Source organism: Miscanthus floridulus, chromosome 17 (assembly GCF_019320115.1).
Source record: "Miscanthus floridulus cultivar M001 chromosome 17, ASM1932011v1, whole genome shotgun sequence".
NCBI classification, from domain to species: domain Eukaryota; kingdom Viridiplantae; phylum Streptophyta; class Magnoliopsida; order Poales; family Poaceae; genus Miscanthus; species Miscanthus floridulus.
The window spans coordinates 107732933-107739120 of record NC_089596.1 but is presented as its reverse complement, the minus strand read 5'-3'; positions in this window follow the sequence as shown (position 1 = coordinate 107739120).

Genomic DNA, 6188 nt, shown 5'->3' with positions numbered 1-6188 from the left:
TGCGTGTTCTCCCAATGAGCATAGATATCATATAAGCATGCTTTCCCACCGGCACATTTGGAAGCCCAGCCGGAAAAATTGTCTTTGACTTCAATGACATGCACACATGCTTTCACCTGGGAGAAATGGAGATGAATCTAATTCGCACGTGGTGCCTGTAAGTCCTTATCCTCCCGATATGATATGAATGTAATCTTTGAATTATGTTGTAACTAACCCACGCCGTGATTTGTAGAATGCAAGTGCACATTGTCAAACAAATGCCAAGTGTGAAAGCCGGGTATGTAGACCCTCAAGCTATAGCCCAAACAAATTTTAATTACCCTAAACGGTGGATACTGGATGCCAAAGAGCTAGCAGCTGCAAAGACTCTTCAGGAGAAAGAGCGCATCCGTAGTGCGAAGCTAAGGGAAGAGTCCCTTAAGGTTGCGGCATACATTGCCTTGGCTTTCAAAAATCTCCAACACCACTCTACTATATGGCTACCATACAACTTTGAGTAAGCTCAACTCTATACTTAAAGCTTTGTTCGATATATTTCATTCGATGCAAAAGGGCTTATCTAGTTCTATGATTAAATCCATGCAACAACCACTGGATTTGTATAGCCGTCGATGTCGGGAGGAGCATGGCATGGGTCTTTGATTCATTAGATAAGGACACGGTGACATACAAAGACTTCATATCGATTCTCAAGACGTATACATATCGACAATCCTCATTAGCTTATATGTTTGTATACATACTTGTAACGTTTACTTTTGGATACTAACAAGTTGTATTTGCTAAAATAATTCGAACAGGGCATTTAGGTTCTATGTCACTAATCATCATGGAAGGCATGATTCAGCAAAGAAGGAAAAGCTGGCTATAAAAACACTATGTGCGGTAAGTGTAACTTACTTCTTCAGTACTCCGTTACATGGCTGTCAAAAGCATTACTAAACATTTTCATATGCAAAACACACAGTGCCCCAAGCAGAAGCCTAGGAGTGTACATTGTGGATACTATATATGTTCTATGATGGGTAACACTGGTGCCTACAGGAGACACCCCTTAAGGGTAAGTTTGAACCTCTTCACCCATAGTATAAAAACTTCGTAAATGGTATGAAATACTAAACCGAAACTTGTTTTCTTATAGTGGAGAGAAGAGAAAGGAATGAAAAGAGACCCATACAAGGATGATCAACTCTTAGAGCTCGTCGGCGACCTTTGCAACTTCATATTGGACCAGATTGTACACGTTAGAGGTGCCTACCATGACCGAGAGTCTGAGTTAGGTACAAATCCTCAGTACCAACACCTTCGTGAGACAGAAAGGCTAGCTCTAGGACGTTGATAGCAATGTGTATGGAATTTGTATATTTAATGATGAATTGTATATATTCATGTGAATTGGACTTGTAATTGTAGTTTATAGAATACTCTTATGTTTGTAGTCGCGGTCGCGGGGTGTTCGGCAACGCGAACGCTGGTCACGGGGCGTTCGGTAACGCGAACGCAGTTCGGAACGTTGGTTGTGGGACGTTCGGCAAAGCGATTTTGAATTGAAAAGCGATTTTTTTTTACGGAAAAACGTACTGTAGGGGCGGTTCTAGATTGAACCGCCCATACAAATACCCGTTGATAGGGGCGGCTGGTACTACAGCCGCCCCTACAAATCTATTTGTAGGGGTTACCAGCCGCCCCTACAAATATTTGTAGGGGGCTGGTAATAAGAGCCGCCCCTACAAATAGATTTGTAGGGGCGGCTGAAAACACCAGCCGCCCCTACAAATCGATTTGTAGGGGCGGCCTGGGAACCGCCCCTACAAATGCATGATTTATAGAGACCCTTGCGTAGGGGCGGCTGGGTAAACCGCCCCTACAAATGGTCTACAACCGCCCCTACAAATACTTTTTGACGTAGTGATTGTTTGCCGAGTGCTCGGCACTCGGCAAACCATTTCTTTGCCGAGTGTCATTTATTTGCCGAGTGCTTTCTCTCTGGCACTAGGCAAATAGTCTCTTTGTCGAGCGCCCGATAAAAAGCACTCGGCTAAGGCTGAGACACTCGGCAAAGATGCAGTCTCGGTAGTGTATGAGGGCACGTGGTACGTTTTGATAGGACAAAGTAACGACCGACGGATGGATGGCGTCCGGCCAGGTAGCAACGGGTTGACAATAATGCATGGGCGGTGGTGCCCCGGTGATGCATGCAGATTAATCTGCTGCTCAATGCGTGTGAACTGAAACCTGCGTTGCAGATTACCAAAAGCAGATAAGATATGGATGGATGGATGACAGGATGAGGCATGTGGATTGTATTTTGGACGGCAAGGCAAGGCAGGGCACGGGAGGGAATGGAGAATTGAAGGCCCCCCGGCTCGATGGCGAAAGGGAGGAGATTTCTATGGAGAGTCAGCAATCGATCGGCATGGATTGGTTTGGATGGAGACGAAAGCGATATGATGGGATTGGAGGAGAGGAGGAATTCATCATATATTGATTGATTCATGGGACATGCATGCATATCGATCGGCATCATCAGCATGAAAACGGTTTGGCAGTTATTATTCCTACACCTGACAACACAACACGCAACCGTCCGTCAGCACAGGTCAACAAGGACCCCACCCACCCACCGACTCCGCCGACCATTTTTTTTTTTTTTTGAAAAGGTAAATTTCATTCAAAGCTTAAATACAAGATACTGATATGGGGCAAAAATTGCCCCGTTGAAAGTTGTTCAGAGCCATCTGGATAGTACAATTTCTAGAATGAGTCCCGGACTCGCAAGAGAATAAGCAAGAAGTAGGAACTGCAGCCCGTCTAGCTCTCTTTGCGAGATTGTCAGCCACAGAGTTTGCATCTCTACCAATTTTAATGATAGAATGTGTCATATTTGCTGTAGAAGCTATAAAGTCCGCTAGTATTGGCCACAGTGACCAATGACCTAGACTATGGACGAGATCCCTCTTGTTCGCCGCAGTCGCCAAAACTTCATTATCTGTAATAAAGCCGACCGTTATGACCAAGACCGAGCAAACCAGCAAGTACCCGTGCATCCTCCATTGCCAATTTGCCATCCTTCACCATCGCGACACCCTGCCACGTGTCGACGACGACGACGACAGGCCATTAATTTCGTAGACACCGCTCCCCCCCCCCCCCCCCCCCCCCCCCCCCCCCCCTCGATCCCCTCAATCCCCTTCTCTCTTATCACATATCACGATTAGAATAGAGTCACTTTGGGATTACTATCGAGTGAGCGTTTGATCGCCAAGTCATACGTACAAACTCTATATATACCGCCTCACAGGGCTCAATTGCCAATCAATCAATCATATCTAATTCTTTTCCTCCCACAAGGTAAGATGAGTCCAGGTTTACATCTTAACCCTTGATGTTGCTCGCTTTTGCACCGTGCACCCTCAGAGAGATCGATCTCGATCGATACGTAGCACCACTCACTACTACAGAACTGACATCTAGTCCCGGTTGGGAACTGGTTTTAGTCCCGGTTTCCCAACCGAGACTAGCGTTCCAGGACTAAAGGTGGTGTTCTTTAGTCCCGGTTTGCCACAACCGGGACTAAAGATCCTCCCAGCTTAAAAAAAAATAATGCCTCTCACCGCTGCGCCATGTGAGATTCGAACCCAAGACCTCATGCACTGCCTTGTGCGGAGCTTACCACCCCACCTACACAACACATCTAACAATGGATGGGATGCTTTCCTTTTGAACTAACCCATCGGGGGACCTTTAGTCCCGGTTGGTGTTACCAACCGGGACTAAAGGGTCTACTTTTAGTCCCGGTTGGTATTACCAACCGGGACTAAAGGTTGGAGGACTTTTAGTCCCGGTTGGTGGCTCCAACCGGGAGTAAAGGAACCTTTAGTCCCGGGGGCAAAAAATGCCGAGGCTAATGCCAAATTGGGACATCGTTCTAAAGTCTGTTCTCTAGTAGTGACTGATTAGGCGGCAAATCCTATTGCCCCAACCACCTTCATTGTCACCATCGTCAAGCAAAAGATATGCATACCTCCCCGTGCTTGTCCTCATCATTATAGTCGGGCTGCCACCATACGTGGTGGCGGCCATGCCAGGCTGCGCTATTTCCCCTAGTCGTCATGATGGCGGCCGACGAACTAGATCGTATCACGTCCACGTGCTTCGGGGCCTTGGCGTGGGCCCTTCCTTCGCTGGTATAGAAACAACATCACCACCGGGTCTAAAATGGCGTTCATCGTTGGTTTTGCTCTTTGGCGGTGAAAGTGGACGGTCATACTAATCTTCATCACCACCGGTTTTAAACCAGTAGTCAAAATGGTGTTCATCTCGGTTGGCTATACCAACTGATGGCGACAATCAGGAAAAAAGCCAAAATAATATAGTTGCTCACTGGAGAGCACGCTTCCAGCCCGCGGCCGCTACCATGATGTCCACACCACATCACCATCTCCTCTCCTGAGCCCATTGCCGCCACCTCCTTTTGCCACCATCTGCCACCACCAGGTCTGATGAGAGAGGGAGAGGGTGAGGGAGATTGTCCGAGGAGAGGAAGAGAGAATGGAGAGCACATCTCCATGATGTGTGTGGTGGGGGGGGGGAGAGGGTTGGGCACCATTTCCACGGGCATACGCTTAGAGGTCATCACCAGCGCTATAGCGTGGGCGCGGGGTCCGTTCGCTGCATTTGTTCTCTACGTGTATAGTTAGGGATGAAAACGGATCATACACAGATATCACTGGTATTATATTTATTTTTGTATTTATGTCCGGATTCGGATTCGAATACGGATAGTGTCAACCATGTCGGATAGGATATGATTGGATATCGACATCATAAAAATATGATTTTAGTATTCGGATACGGATACGATATCGGATGTTGAATATCCGGACTCGGATACGGACATATCTAAACCTCTCTAAACGGATTCGGTCTCGAATACGGTCGGAAAATATCCTTACTGTTTTCATCCCAATTTGTAGTACCCTTTGTTTTCCATGGAAGCGGCACAGATAGAAGAAAAGAGGACGAGATGGGGTTCTAAACCGAGGTCTATGTCTGGAGGGGTGCATATTGAGGATTGTTGTACATCACACATAGTCGCTTGTGCAACATTCTGTTCAATTTCTTAAGTTTAACCAAAATTATAAAGAGAATTACAAAAACTTATGACAATAAATTGGTATACTATGAAAATATATAATTAATGAAGAATCTAATGATACTTATTTGGTATTATAAATGTTATTATTTTATTACATAAACATGATCAAACTTAAGATGCTATGACTTGATCTTTAAAAAAATTAGAATAGCTTATAATTTACTGATGAATGGAGTATTGTTTATTAGTTATAGTCCTACTACTTGTGTAGGTTTGTGTTTTGATGCGTTGCTTTTGCGCTGCACACGGGAAAGAACGGAAGAGTTGTTGTGGCGCTAGCTAGGACTTTTGTACTTGCTTTGCAGTTTGGCCGTGCATTATTCCCGCTCGTCCCTTCACTCGCAAACTTTATTTTGTGCCTTGCGGTTGCGGCGATCCGGCGGTCCATGCATGGCGTGGGCGCGTGAGCTCCAGAAAGTTCCACTTTCTTCAGGGTCAGCGGCAACCCAGCAGCAGCAGCTAGCGTGCCTGACTGCCTGTTGTTCGTAGTATTTGTATAATCATCGTTCATGTGCCGTTGCAGTGCAACCAAATAAAAAGTAATTTTGTTATTTGTATTTGTATCATATCGTTCATCTGTCTAACAGTAAAATAAGTCGTTCTGATTTATATATGTATGTTATGTATTTAGATGTATAATAAAAATAATGTATTTAGAAAAATTTAGGGGCTCTTGTGTTTGTACCTTTTTTTATCGAAATTATGATTTTGCCCCTATTTTTTGACTTTGTGAATTTACCCCTATGATTTCAAAACGAAGCACCAGTTTGCTCCTACTCCGTCATCCACCCCTAACGGTGTTAAACTTTATACAAAAGGACATGAATGCCCATACGATTTTACCCCTGTTTGTTATGCCTAATTGTGATTTTACCCTAATTTAGAATTAGACTTTTTTATTGTATGCTGACAATTGATTAAATTTGGTCAAACATATTTGGCACAACTTGCAATTATTTGAACTCAGATTTAATATTGATAAATATTCAAAATTTTAGGACCAAAAGGTTCATAATGATGATAGATG